Source organism: Aphidius gifuensis, linkage group LG1 (genome assembly GCF_014905175.1).
Source record: "Aphidius gifuensis isolate YNYX2018 linkage group LG1, ASM1490517v1, whole genome shotgun sequence".
In the NCBI taxonomy this organism is placed as follows: Eukaryota; Metazoa; Arthropoda; class Insecta; order Hymenoptera; family Braconidae; genus Aphidius; species Aphidius gifuensis.
This window is the reverse complement of record NC_057788.1, coordinates 28,366,540-28,383,107: the sequence shown is the minus strand read 5'-3', so window position 1 is coordinate 28,383,107 and position 16,568 is coordinate 28,366,540. Positions and strand designations below refer to the sequence as shown.

Here is a 16,568-nt window from a genome sequence, read left to right as displayed (position 1 = left end):
GATTTTTTTTACTCCTATTTTTGGAGCTCCGACAATGGCGTCTTTTCGGGGGTCTCGGTCCACGGTCGACTATAATTTAATATTTACGTTTTTTCGTTCGATTTTATTTGTTATTTCGTTGACAAATAATTATTAATTAATATGCGACGATAATATTCGACATTACAATTAATATTTTTGTAAATATTAATGTCTAAAATTTTTTTTATTTTATTATCATTATTATTATGATTTTTTTTTTTTTTTTGAAAAAAAAAAAAAATTGCGTTGCGATTTTTCGTCGGTAGATGGCAGCTGGGCGCTCAAGCGGCCATCATTGTTTTACAAGCGCGCCATTCTAAAGACAAATTCAAATTTCGTTGATTTTTTTTTGAGACTAAACTTGATAAATTTTACAATAATTTTTTTTATCAAGCTCAAGGTTGATAAAAACTTTTTAAAATGAAATATCTTCATGTTGGAAAAATGATTTTAATATTTTTTTTGATGGATAGTCATTTAGCCAAGAATTTTATTTGGAAACTACATTTTATTTTTTGTATTAAATGATATTTATTCTTTTTATTATTTTTAATTCATGAATTAAAAAAAAAAAACGAATTTAAATAATACTAGATATTGATTATTTGTTACTTTAATTAATTGATAGTAAAAAAAAGTCTCTGTAAAATGAGCAATTAATTTCAAAAAAAATAATAAAATAAAACTATCATTATTGTAGAAAAATATAGATGAAAAATTTGAGGAATCATTAAAATCTTGTCAGTCAAATTCACAAGACGACATCTTTTTTTTTAAAATGAACAAAAAATATATTAAAAAATGCCATAGCATTTTTTACTTTTCCATTATGTCTAATTGATACGTTATCAATATTATTTTCTATTTAAATGAAAAAAATAATTTTTATTTTTTGTATTCACCAAGCAACTCGTTAATTTTTTTTTTTTTTTTTTTAAATATCATTAAATAATCGCAGAGCTAAAGTTAATTGAGCATGTTCGCTAATTTCACCGCAACTCCATAATATCTAGACATGGAGAAATCCGGTGGTCGGTGTAGCAAAAACCACACTCTAACACATACATTAATTTTGCCTTTTTCATTTTTTTTTTTGCATATAAAATACAGATGCGTATATAAAAGCTAAAATAAGAAAAAAAAAAAACACAATACTAATCATAATAATTTTAATAATATTATTAGTTTGTAAAGTAATATCTATGGTAATTTTTATAATTCAAAATCGGTTTAGAACAAGAATATTCACTCAGTTTTATTCAAAAAGATACAGTGCAAACTGCAAAATTATATTTTGTATTTATATGTATTAATAGTTCCCTTACATAATCTACCTTTTGTTTTACGAACAATAAAAAATTAAACATTGTTTCATCGTCAGTAATGAACCTTTAAAAAAATTTTAAAAACCTAAATAGGGTAAAATAATGAATAAAAATATAATATGCATAGTTTTTTTTAAATAAAAAAACCACCATGTGAAAATTGAAAAATAATAAATAAATAAAAAATAAAACAAAATATTTCAGCTTTCAAATGGCGATTGTTATTCTCAGTATCAATATAAAATTCTCAATGCCATTTCGTCATTGAACAGTATATTAATCTCATTAATTTGTTGTTCGATAGATTGGATTTTATTATATATACATCTCGTTGGGTAAATCCAGAGGATAATTAATCGAATAGTAGTATCGCGTGACAGCCCCAGTGGGCTCGTTTCAAATCGATCGACAGAATAAGATATATACCCCTAGAAAGATGTCGAACCACATCGTACTTTTTCTTCATTCTATCGCCCTTGTTTTTTGTGTTTATTTTTTGTTTTTTCATTTCTCCTCAGTTACGCCATAAAATACCAAAAGCTTTTTATTTTTCTCTTGTATTTTTTTCTTTTATTTTTTTTTATTTTTTGTATATTGAAGATACCTTCACATCACATCTATGTACGGTGCTTTTGGCTAACCAAACCATTCCGTTATGCCGTGTTTTCATATTGGCCATTTTCTCTTTTTTTTTTTTTTTGAGATGTTTAATTCATGAAGCTCATCTTATTCCTTGTCATTCTTCGTTCTATCAAGCCAATGCCATGCCAGCTTAGTGGTTAACTCTTTCTCTATATTATTCAACAAGAATATTCCCAGTGGAATGACCACTTTTTTCATTATTCAAACACTCGGTTAATGCTACCATCATATTTTATGACGAAAAATAAAAAAAAACTTTGTCTTTACCATCTCAGAACATATTTTCGATGATATATTATTTTTTTATTTTTTTTTAAACTCATTATTTCACCTGTCTGATCGTTACTTTTCTTTATTATTATTTTTTTTTTAATACTTTTTTTCATCTATGCGTATATACATGACATGTGTCAAGGTAATCCTATATTTTTTCCAATAACACCTGATTCAGAAAAATTTCTTGATTAGTTTGTTACTGCTATCTGAGAATTTATTTTTTTATTTGGAGCATTATATGTAGCTGAATTTATTGACCCTCTATCGGTTCGATTGCAATCTATCACTCATCAATTGTGTCTGAGAGTACTCTACGACATTTGAAAGATGAATTACTTCAATCATGATTTTTTGGTTAATGCAAAAGCTCGTAGTAAAAAGATTCAAATTTTTTTTCATCAATAATTTAAAAGCATACACAGTTACTGGAAATTTTTTTTTGATTTAGATGATCCTGTGCATATATTTATTTAAAAAAAAAAATTTTATCAAGTCAATTATATTGCAGTTTACTATTTATTTATAATCATTTATTATTCAATTATTTTTTGATATAAAAATATAGACAATAATTGTCATTGTTAAGCAGAATCAAATTTTAAAATTTACTTGTCATTTCATGACTAAATATACATGCAAGTTTAAAATAAATTTAGTCCTTTGATAATAAATTCTTTTTTAAATATGAAACTCAATTATTAAAAATTTTTTTATATCAAATAATAAAAGAGTATGTGGTATAATACTAATCCGCAATAATACAGATATTGTCGAATAATTTTATTACACTGAAATGAAAAAAAATAAAAATATAAAATAGTTGCTTGGGGATTGCAATATTGTGTTTGCATATGTATATTCTATATATCCTCTGGCATATTTTTTCACCAAGCCTCGGGATATATTTACAAGACGAGGAACATATTTATTCTAAGCTCCGTGACTCGATCGCTCGAGAGCGTCATTTCTCGAAGCAAAAAAATAAAATGTACATCATAAAAAATGAAAAAAAAAATAATATATACATATGAAAAAAAAAAATGATAAAAATGCTCACCTTGTATAAAATTGCAGTGACGTGTTCCATTCAGGGTAGTATAGCATATTATGAATATAATAGTCATGACGAGCTGACAAGTAAATATAAACATGATAGTTGTTACAAGATGCATTCACGCGAGCCAATATGTCAAGTCCATGAAAGAAACGTGATGCATAATAAATACACATGCAAAATTTATTATTTTATCAAATATTAATCCTCAAATCTTTGTCTATTTAATTTAAAATATAATTTATCGATTGATTAACTAGTAGATATTTTTTTAAATGGAAAATTAACATGAAAAATTTATCATCGTCATTAAAAAAAGATTTGTTTCTGAAAATTTACTGGATGTTTTACAAATTAAGAAAAAATAATATAGAGTAAGATTTATTGTTTAAATATATATGACTTCTTATTTTATGATTTTCGTTAATTCTTTTTAGCTCCCATGATAATAATGGAAATTAAATCGGATTGGCTTAAATGATTTATTAATAATAAAGTGCATGTTGACAGGAGATTTCTTTTTTTCTTTTTCTTGTGCTTCTATGCAATGAAAAAATTTAAAATTGCGTGGCAACATTTCATTTAAAATGAACGTCAGATTAAGGCAAATGCTGCAGTTTTTTTTAATGCCATTGAAAGATTTAAAAAAAAAATTTAAAAAATAAAGTGGATTTTAAGATTGAATATATTAAGTAAAAAAAAATTATTAAAATATTCAATTAGTTGATTTCAGTTTAATATTATAATAAATTGTAAATTAAATTAATTTTTTTAAATTAGATTTTTTATTTAAATATAATTTTTAGTTTTATTTTTAATTTGAGGTGTAAATTATTTTCAAGTTTTGGTATAATTGAATGTATATCATTTTGGTATTGTGTCTTGCAAGATGAGAATAGGATATAAATTAATTGCGGCATAGTCTGATGTTTCCGGCACTTGGGAATATCTATCCCTTTTCGTTGACCGTCTTCAGCCGATTTCCATTCTCAAATCCGGTTGTCCCTCGTGTAATTTATTACTCTGAGCTATCAAGTGTTGAAAAGTTTTCGAATTATTTAATTCTCTAAATAGGCATGATTATCTTCAAATCATTATACTATTATTTTTTTTTAATCCTAAAATAATAAAGTCAACAAGTGTTTTTATAAAATAAAATTGAATAGTAAAATTTTCAACTGTGATACACAGAAGTAGTTATCAACTGGGTTGTTTTTGTGGTTGACTAAATTCAAGTCGACATAAATGCTGTAGAGAAATTTCTAGGATTACAGAAATTGTGATTGGAAGGTGAGAGAAACTGTCTTTACCACATTTGGGTTGACCGTAAACTCTTTACCTATCTTGTCTGAAGCAAACTTTCAACATTTGATATCTAATTCAATTGAGAAAATTTAAGATCGAATCATTGTAAAATAATTTTGCTATTTATTTGACTTTCAAACTTATTGATATAATTTTTTTGTTAATTTATAAAAAAAGAAATTAAAACTACATACTTCATTGCAAATAAAAATATTGACTTTATTGCCAAGTTTATAGTCCTATTACATAATGAAAATTTAATTACTAAGCTGTAAAATTTAATTGAAAAATAATAGTGAAATAGAAGTAAAAAAGTAGTTTTTGTATGACACATTTAATGTGAGTCTATTCAATGGTCATTATATTTTGTTGTAAGCCTTGTAGACATTTCGAAATATGTTTTTGGAAGATAACAATATATATAGTTATGCAATATTACTGTGACCTATGACGAAGTCAACGTTTCGAGGCTCACTGACACGAATAGAACTTGTATACAACGAGGTTCTTCCGGGACCACTCTGTAGATATATAGGCTTTTTTTTTTTTTTTCTTTTTAGATGAGCGCATTTGAAAACCCTACCGCGTTGAGCCGTAATCAACGCTCAGTAAACTCAAACAGGTCAAGCGTCGATAAAAGTTTTTTCACCTTTAATCAGTTTTTGAAAGAATATTAATCCGTTCACTGATTTTGATAATCTATTTTTGAAAAATAGAAAATTTCGTGTTTTACATTTTTTTTAAATTTATAAAATCAAAATCTAAAATAAGAAAAAAAAATTTATAATCAATTATCGATTATTGTTTCCCTTCTATTATGCATGGTGAATTTTTTTTTTTTTTGTTTTATCAATAATTTGTCGATGACTTTTTTAATTTTTTACCATTAAATTATTCAATAGAAAAAAAAACAAAAAAAATACAAATGTTTGAAAGAAACGTAAATAAAAAAGATAAAAAAAAAAAAAAAGTTTACCATGTGATTTGACTGGGAATAAGATAGCTCTCTTTGGGTTGAAAGTTTTATATATACTTAACCGACAAGTTTGTCCTGCAAATGAACTTTCCAAGGTCCATTTGTATTTTTTTTTTTTTTTTTTTGCCACAAAAACTTTTCAAGATTTTAATTGAATTTGATAGAATTTGTTCTTCAATGAATAATAATAGTTGCAAAATAAGCTTGAATTTTTTTTTGTAATTAATAAAAAAAATTGAATAGTTAAAAATTAAGCATCTTGAAAAAATAAAAATAAACTTTTTATTTTGTTTATTAAAAAGAAGAGACAATTTTAAAATGAAATGAATTTTTTTTTTGTGTATAAATACGAATGGTATAATAGAGCTTTCGTCATAGTTTAAACTCATTCGATGGAATTATATATACCGTTAGAAATATGTCCATGGTTTGGTCTTGGTGTCCTGGGGAATGTTTCTCGTAAAATGCCATTGGTTTGTGATACGCTTTGCGACGCTTTTGTCGGGAGCTTTGGTCATCCCTTGGGTATCACTTTGTATTCCACAGTGCATATTTTTTTTATTCTTATTGTTTTGATAGTTGAACTCACTTAATCCCCAAATGACTGACAAATTTTACTATACATATTGTTTTCTACGCAATTGTATTATGCATCTATCTAACAAGTGTTTTTTTCGTTTTCTTTTTTCATTAAAAAACTCCAAAATTTATTGTCCGAAAATTGTTAACCTTAAATTTCTTTAGAATATTTTTTTAAACAAAATTTATTCTCATTGTTTTGCAAGAAAAATAAAATAAACAACTGGTTTATTCTTGACACAAACACTACGTATTATCATTGAATAAATTATATCGAATTTATATACAGTAAAAATAATGAAAATACACTTTTTGATGATAGAAAAGTTATTTTAGTATTGTAAATGCTGTTTGTTCAACCTCATTTTTTTCTCTTTGTTTCAACAAATAAATATATTATTTAAAATTCTCATCTCACATAAATCTTGTATTTATAATATAGACTTTGTTACTTTTTAAAAATGAATATTTATATCAAAAGAAAAATTAAAACTTTCTATATACATTATTTTCTAAAGATTATGATTTTTTTTTTTTAATACAAAAGATGAAAAACAATTGATTTTCAAGTTTGTATTTTTATTTTTTATAAAACTTGATACTAAAATTCATAATGCTATTTTTTTTTCATTTTTTCTTGACTCTTTTATATATATATTTATAGCATTTTATTATTCAGATATGGAAAATTGAGATCGTGACTTGAAGAAAAATATTCCGTCATAGAGTTGAAATTTGAGAACAATTCGATATTGCATGTAGGATTTTACATTGTACCATAAAAATATATATATATTTTTGCTTTGTTATTCATAAAATTTTACGTTGTTGCTGTGGACAAAATTAAAATGATCCTCTGAAAATTTACAATGTGCCATAGTAAAATTTAATTCTCTTAGAAATTATAGGTGTCACTGATAAATACAAAGCAACATGGTTAAAATTACAATGGGCCATATAAGACTAAATGTCAACCAGCTTTTAGCCGATGTCTTTGCTTATGTTTAATGAAAAACAAACAAATGTTAGCTTTTGTAAATTTGTTCAATAACTAGGCATTCTGTTCATTTCAAATCTGGTTGAGTTAATAAATTAAAAAATAAAATATAGAAATACAAACAAATCAATTATAGATATTGACAATTTATAATTTTCAATAAATGAATAAATTTTGTTTGATAACAAAAGTACTATGGTACACAAAAATAGAACACGATATTTTGCTATATCATATGAAAATATCATGAAATATATATTAACTATGTTCGTAAAAAATAAAAAATTCTCTCCGTGTATACATTATTTTCTAAAGATTATGATTTTTTTTTTTTAATACAAAAGATGAAAAACAATTGATTTTCAAGTTTGTATTTTTATTTTTTATAAAACTTGATACTAAAATTCATAATGCTATTTTTTTTTCATTTTTTCTTGACTCTTTTATATATATATTTATAGCATTTTATTATTCAGATATGGAAAATTGAGATCGTGACTTGAAGAAAAATATTCCGTCATAGAGTTGAAATTTGAGAACAATTCGATATTGCATGTAGGATTGGAAGTTCCTTGAATTCGAATAACTTTATCATCATAGTTGGATACGAAATGTCATCTATTTTTGTATTTTTTTTTTCTCATATCTATATTTTTTACACTCTCAAAAATAACATATGTAGATATATATATGCAGTTGAAAAGTAAAGCTTTTGTAATGTCTCCACTATATTCGCGAACAAGAGTAGGACACTTTGTTGAAATTTCGATTCATGTTGAGGATTATAAATTTCATGGAATGGTTTTGACATACTCTTATGTCTTTCTTTTTTTTTTTTTATTTTGTTTTTTTAAGGTCGAGAAAAGTGGGTACATGTATGTGAATAAATTGAGTTACAAAAAAAAAAAAAAAAAAATATATTTCAACTTCAAGTATAAAAATATGTTAAAAAAAATTACCATACTCATTATTTCATATTTCATAAATGTTTTTACAAGTTTGCATTGTACAAAACGAATATAGTTGTGAAAATTTTTGGCTATTTTTTATTTTTAAAAAAGTATATCAACATGCACAGAGAGTTGTGATGTAACTGTTAATAACCGTTGGTTTAAATGAGGAAATGTGTGATAGTGGATTGTACGAGGAGGTAGATATGCAAAAGTTGTCGAGGGTTATGGTGTATATATTGTGAGAGTGATTCACGTATATAGGGTGAACATTGGGGGTTCTGCAAGTGACTTTGAGCACTGTAGAGTCATAAAGCAGTTCTATCTAGATCGGTCAGAGTAAAAGAGAGAGAGAGAGTGAAAGCAAACGGGAAATGTTTAGAGCAAAAGAGAGAGACAAAAAAGAGAAAAGCCAGGAAGTAAAACTAGCATGGTGAGGGATGAACTTGAAACGAGAGTGCACTAGTTGAAAAAAATAAATAAAATATATATATACATCTGAGAAATGCTTTTTTAAAATTTATTAGTGGTCAGTTTCTATTTTAAATAAAAAAAAAAATTATTTCAAAATTTAATTATCACTAAACTGCAGATAACAGTATTATTTATGAAATAGATATATTTTTTTTTATAAATGTTTAGTCATGTTTTAGATAATCATAACTTTTTTTACAAAGACCTAAATAAACATGATCTATTTTGGCTCATTTTATTTTATTACTATAATTAGTTAATTAAGCTTTTAATTGAAATTTTTTTATTGAATTCATTATTTCATTATCAATAAATTCTTGCGGTATTATAATATATATATTTTTTTAAATTTAGATAGTACTTGTAATACAAATGTGTTCACATATAATCTCATTTATGTATTGTATCGATTTCGATTAATATTTTTTTACCTATTATTTTATTTTGGTACAGCTGATTCAAGTGCATGCAACCGGGAAACTTGGTTGTTGCTTTTAAATTGAGTTTGCATCCGATAACGGACTAGTCAAAAATCCACTTTTCTCTCCAACTTTATCGTGGTTCGTTGAAAAAACACCACATCATCTACAACGTTTCACCTCTTTTACAAAATATACATATATTACATTCAATCTATAGACAGAGTATACGTATCCACTTTACTTCAATGTTTACATTTTTTTTTATTATTCATTTCTTTATTTTTATACGCAAAAATTATTTAGTTTCGCTTTTAACCTCTGCATATATATCTTGCACACTGAGATCGATTTAGACCAATTATTATTATTCTATTTTTTTTGTTTATCCCTATCAAACAGAATCATTTGACCGGAAAATTAGAAAAGGGAACATTTAAAATGACCAGTAGTAGTCGAGTTAGTTAGCTAGAGAAACGAGAGTTGAAGTAAAATTTTTTTACTTTTTTAACGAATAACTTTTTTTTATTTTTAAATAAACTAAAAATACTGACTTTTCTTTTTTCATTTGGAAAAAGAATAGTCTCTTTCCACTTTCGAAGAATCGTTTTATATGATTTTAAAAAATTTCGATATACAGAAAATAATTGTTATTATTTGATTGAAAAAATTTCCAACGAGTTTAGAGTTACAGTCATGAATATCTTTAATATAGAAAAACAATTCTAGTGCTTCTCTATATTATCGAAAATTTACCCACGCATTAATATCAATTGAGTAATATATATAAATTACAGTAATACGTAATAAAAAATCGAAAACTAAACGAACTTGTATTTCATGATCGTGGCAATTATTCCCTTTATTGCTCTACTACATTTGATATTTTTTTCATTGAGTCAAAAGCTCCATGTAATTGCAATATTTTTTACTACAATTTAAGATGATTGTACCTTGAAAAAGAAAAAAAGAAAAAATCAATTTCTTGTATTACAAAAGAAAATTTATTGTTCATTCGTTTTGAGAGACTTTAAAAAATATTTATAGCCCAGTCAAGTAGTTAAAGTCAGGATATGGTCAGACGAGTGTTATCTTCAATAATCTCCAAATTTATACTTAATGTTCTTTAGTATATACTCAAGATATAGAATTTTTTTTCTTCTTCTTCATTTGCAATTTCAATATTATTTGTTGGTTTTTTTTTTTCTAATATTTTTATTGGAAATGATGATTGTACACTTGTCATGTGAATGGCTTTATTACTATTCGTCAATTTTTTTTTATGGTACTCGTGAATTTTATTATTATCCAGTAGTATTTGGATATTGTGTATTTTGATTGTGTATTTGATACGGAAAATATTCTATTGTTGAATTTACATGCCTAGGAAAATGTCAGTTTTGCCTCGGTAGACATGCAACAATAGAAAATTGTATCGTTAGCTTTGGTTGAATACTTATTCCTAGGCTCCGTGAAGTTGGCGCACAACTTCAACGTAGAAACTTCATATAGGGCTTAAAAGAAGGCTCTGAATTTGTACTATTTTGTAGTAAAAAAATTAGAATTTGTCGTTCAAAAATAAAAGGTTAAAAAAGGGTTAGAAGCAATTTTCTTCAAAAAATCGAATACGGACGTTGTATATAGGTCAAAAATGTTTGTCAGAATTTGTAGTAATTTGTAGTAAAAAAATTAGAATTTGTAGTTCAATAGTTTTGCCGAAAAAATAATTTATTTATTGAGGTAAATAAAACAAGTTTATTTTTCGTAAAAATTATCAAACTACAAATTATAATTTTTTCACTACAAATTGCAGTAAGTCTTTCTGCATTAAAAAAATATTACAATTTTCATTATCGACAATAAACAAAAAAGTTATGCGATTTTTTATTATTATATCAAATTTTAAATGTTAATTAACTTTTTTAATTATTGATAATTTCAAATTTCACCATGATAAAATGGAAACCCAAAAAAAGCCCATAAAAATGAGCCTACCTTTTTTTAATTTGAACAATTATTGACAAAGTTGTGCTATCTTAAGTTTAAACTTCAGCAACACTGCATATAAAAAAATCTACAAAAGCCCAAAAATCGATATTACCACCCAGAAAAAGCCCAAAAAAGGCTAAAATTCCCATTATACCCTTTTTTATTTGTGCCCATGTTGGTAAGCTAGCTTCATAGAGGTTCGGCAATTAAAAATCGTTTTATCCTTTTTTCCTTTTTTGCAGAACCTCCACAGTCCATCAATTCGGCAACTAAAAATCGTTATATCCTTTTTTCCTTTTTTCCTTTTTTGCAGAACCTCCACCGTCCATCAATTCGGCAACTAAAAATCGTTTTATCCTTTTTTCCTTTTTTGCAGAACCTCCACCGTCCATCAATTCGGCAACTAAAAATAGTTTTATCCTTTTTTGCAGAACCTCCACCGTCCATCAATTCGGCAACTAAAAATCGTTTTATCCTTTTTTCCTTTTTTGCAAAACCTCCACCGTCCATCAATTCGGCAACTAAAAATCGTTTTATCCTTTTTTCCTTTTTTGCAGAACCTCCACCGTCCATCAATTCGGCAACTAAAAATCGTTTTATCCTTTTTTCCTTTTTTGCAGAACCTCCACCGTCCATCAATTCGGCAACTAAAAATCGTTTTATCCTTTTTTCCTTTTTTGCAGAACCTCCACTGTCCATCAATTCGGCAACTAAAAATCGTTTTATCGTTTTTTCCTTTTTTGCAGAACCTCCACCGTCCATCAATTCGGCAACTAAAAATCGTTTTATCCTTTTTTCCTTTTTTGCAGAACCTCCACTGTCCATCAATTCGGCAACTAAAAATCGTTTCATCCTTTTTTCCTTTTTTGCAGAACCTCCACCGTCCATCAATTCGGCAACTAAAAATCGTTTTATCCTTTTTCCCTTTTTTGCAGAACCTCCACCGTCCATCAATTCGGCAACTAAAAATCGTTTTATCCTTTTTTCCTTTTTTGCAGAACCTCCACAGTCCACAAATTCTGACAAAGATTTTTGACCTATATACAACGTCCGTAGTCAATTTTTCGAAGAAAATTGCTTTTAACCCTTTTTTTAACCCTTTATTTTTGAACTACAAATTCTAATTTTTTTACTACAAAATACTACAAATTCAGAGCCTTCTTTTAAGCCCTCTATGAAGTTTCTACGTTGAAGTTGTGCGCCAACTTCACGGAGCCTTATTCCTATCATTTTTCATGAAAAAATAAAATAAAAAAGTTGTCTATAACTTGAGCTTTTTATTATTTTATTTCTTTATATATTATTCACATTGATGTTATTATTTATTTATAATGTAAAAGCAAATGAAGATGTTTAGAAAAATAATAAAATATTTTAATTTTTTTACACCTTATGACCTCAGTGTAAATTCAACAACTCTGTTGAGGGCCAAGTACTATTCTGTGTCACCTCAAACAATTCTACAATAGAAAAACATAAAATAAAAAGTACCCACTTGACCGAGTTTTTTATTTTCACATTATAATTCTTTATTTTATGTTTCTTGTTTGTTTATTTATAACAATTCAATAAATATTTTATTTTAAAAAATAACAACAGATAAGATCAATGATAATTTATACTTGCAAATAATTTTTTATGATTCAAGTTTAAATGGTTTATCATTTGTTTATTTATTATTTATACTTGTCAATTTAATTTTTATTTAAAGAAACAATGTTGTTTGAATAAATAATATATTTAGACATTATTTTTTATTTATACAATCACAGATGTTTCAAAGTTTTTTAAAGAATGTTTAGCTTTGCTCTTTGCACTCTTATCTGTCACCAACCAACATTTTCTAAAGTGATGTTGTGATAAAAAAAAAAATCATAAAATAAATATAAAAAAGAAGAAAAAAAACTTGTTAAATTAATTACTCACGTCACGTTTCTCGGTGGATTAAATTGTCTTGAGGACATGTTAAATTAATTAAATGTCTAAACTTTCCATGACCACAATTTTTAAATTTATTTATTTTCAAAATTTATATATAATTTATTATTCTATTAATTTTTTTTATCTGTAATATTCCAAGAATGATGAAATTATTCATTTATCAGTTTTATAAAAAGAAATAATTAATTTTGATAGTATTGGTTATGTTTTTATTTAGCATTTTAAAAATATATATTAATTGAATTTTACAGTAGAAAATGTTACACTATTTTATAAATAAAAATTCTTTTTACTTGGTAAAAAAATAGCTGACATTCAAAACCAAAGAGTCAATCAATCAACTGAGTGTTTTGTTCTCCAAACATGAATAGATATATACAAGAGATCCTATTAGGCTCCACTTTAGCTCTTTTTTCTTTCTATTTTTTTCTCTGTCAATCCTTTGAGTCTCGACACGACTGTCAAGTGACACTTAGACCATATTATTGATTTCATCGATAACCCGTATTTAGGTATTCCGTGAACAAGCCTTAAATTGAGGCTGTCAAATAAAAAAAATAAATATAAGCAATATAAATAGAAAAAAAAAAAATATTTATCACGTTGGATCCAAGAACGATCAGGCATCTTAAAAAAAAATATATTCAATTTTCTATTTTATTTTTTTAAATCCAATACCTCTATTTTCATCATGGATTAAAAAAGAAAAGAATAATTTTAAAACTTTTTTAATAAAATTTGTAGATCCTAATTCAGTTGACGACAATATTATAAATAAAAATTTTGTCTTGGATTTAGCAGCTGGTTTGTCAACGATACATGATGATAAATTATCTGGTATTTTGAAGAATTGTTTAAAGCCCTTTTTAGTGACAATGATCCGTTGCCTTGTAGACTAGAATTAACTATATGTATATGCAGATGTGTTTTGGTCGTTTAGCAAGTACAGTGACAATGTCTTCGTGCGGTACATCAACACGCAAAGCTGGTATGGTTGTTGATTCTCCTGCTGGCTGTTGAGGTAGTTGACCCGGTCATACATAGTAGTAAACATTTGTGTTTTATTATTCAGTTACTTCAATGTATATATCTCAAAGTCAAATCTAATTTAAATTACGTTTTTTCTTTCCACAACTGGTTTAAATAACTTGTTTATTTTAAATTTGTAAGAAAAATAATTTTTTACAATTTACATAAAACGTATTTAAATATGTTATAATTCAATTTTATTATATTTTTTTTTAACTGCTGATAATAACATTAACCTCTGTCATGATATGTATATTTTATCGATTAGATTATGACTAGACATATAGACTAAAATTTGTTTGTCTCTTGACGATAACACACAAAAGCCAAATGTGATCAAGTTATTCCCATGACAACGACATTGCTTCTTACTTGATATATATGAATCTGATATTTCCCAAGACTATAGTCGCCACTTAGTGACCTGATCAAGGTCACAAATATGTACTTACATGAATCGTGATTAAATATTGAAATATTTATTTACTTTTTCTTATCAATTAATTATTTTACTATATATACTAGTTATAATTAATCATTGATATATCATTGCATCATCATTATTAAGCTTTGAGTAAAAAATGAAAAAAATTGATAAAATATCCTAATGATTAATGAGTCCTTTTTTGCTGATAAATTATTTTTTTATTTATCAATATTTTGTAAGATTATTTTTAAATATTTAATATGGTAATAGTAAAACAATGCTAAATGTTGTATGACGAGATTTTAGAACATGTACCTTCTATACAAGCAAGTACAAACGATAAGCCCGGGAGCAAGTAATCTCAAAACGCGTTTGTAGTTGAGCTTTCTAGAATGAGACACAAGGTGTACTACGTGACCCACAATATCCTGATAAACGGTTTAACATTTTATATAGCTATTACATTGTTCTTCATGTATTCATTTCTTCAGGGCTTTTAATGTACTTTTAAAATTATAATTTTTTAAATATATATTTACTTGATATATGTTTATAATTTTAATTTTATAAATTAATTCATTATTCTATTTGTAATTGATATTATTTTTTTCATAAACTTATTTTTATTATTATTTAAGGAAATAAAAAAAACAATATTATATTGCTTGGCAGGTTTATAAATATTATTATATTGACATGTTATGTTTCGAGGGATGTATTAAATATTTACATGGGATGCAAGAAATATTAAGATGGTTCGTAGAAATTGAGCCAAACCAAGTGTATACTTTATTTAAACTCAAAATCCACAAAATGATGCCAGAAAATTTTATATATACGTATATATTGTACGTGTAAAGCTTCATACTCATAAACTCACATACTCAGTCGTTTAAAATTGCCCCATAAAAACATGCCAATTTCGATTTTTTATTAAATTTATTTTGCCACTCATTTATTTGAGTATACCATAACCCATATGTCATCATAAATTTTAACCTTCAGGATATTGCTAAAAAGATTTGATTGCTTGAATCATATTTTAAATTTTTTATAACAATAATTTTTTGAATTTAATAATCTTTTAAATATTTTTTTTTATTATATGATATAAAAAAAATAAAATAATAAGATTTATTTTTTTATATTTAAACATTGTACTTATTGACAATGAAATTTCAAATTGAAGCATTTCCTTATTTATATTACACATTAATTTATTATATAAATAAATATTAACAAATTGCTTCTGTTTAATTAAAATTGAATTTTTCATTTATTTTTGTTTCTATTTTTTTATTTATATTATTGAATCAATGACTCGCATGAGAATAGTCATTGGTCGTGATTCAAGTATATAAATAGGCTAGTGTTAATAATAGACATTAAAAATATATAAATAAAAAATAGATCAAAAGCCAATTTTATTTATAAAATAAAATTCATAAATTACATAGTCCAAAAAAAGAAATAAAAAAGGAAATGATTATATAAAAATAAATATATAGCCAATAAATATCTTATCGATTTATTGAGAGTTTTTGTATAGATGAAATGCAATTATCCGGAATAATTTTATTTTTCAATGATGTGCAGTATACGCCATTGGATTATTGACTGCATAATAAAATAAAAATAATATATTACAAACAGCATATCGAGAATGGCATGATTTTTTTTTTTAGATTGACAATTTTATTCAAGTGAATCAACGCGAAAATCAAACAGGTTTTTATCTAGAAATTTGATGACTAAATTTATTATTTATTATAGCATTTAAATAGGATATCAAGTAGATCAAAGTAATTAAAATTTTACATTTAAAAAATTCCAATACAGTTAAATTTCATTTTATTAATATTTAATTTATATAATTTTGTATTTTGTAATTTAAATTAATTTTTAAAACATCACGCGTTTATTATTTCAAATATATATTTAATGAGATAATATTTCATTCATTTTATATAATAATAAGCTATTATCAGGTTAAATTATTCACATGATTAGCTTATTGAGATAATTTCATTTATTAAATTTTTACAGACAATTTCACTTAAAAATTAAATAAAAAAGGTCCAATTTTTTGTATCTACCATGTCAAGGTTTCCCTTAGATTTTCTCATTAGTACTTGTACTATTTCATCACGTATATATCAGAGTT

At 25.3% G+C, this 16,568-nt stretch overlaps 1 protein-coding gene across 5 annotated transcripts in view; it reads left to right on the top strand.

Moving 5' to 3' along the window:
- Positions 1 to 16,568, top strand: part of LOC122860080 (protogenin-like) — a 101,591-nt gene that overhangs the window by 417 nt on the left and 84,606 nt on the right. The window lies entirely within an intron of this gene.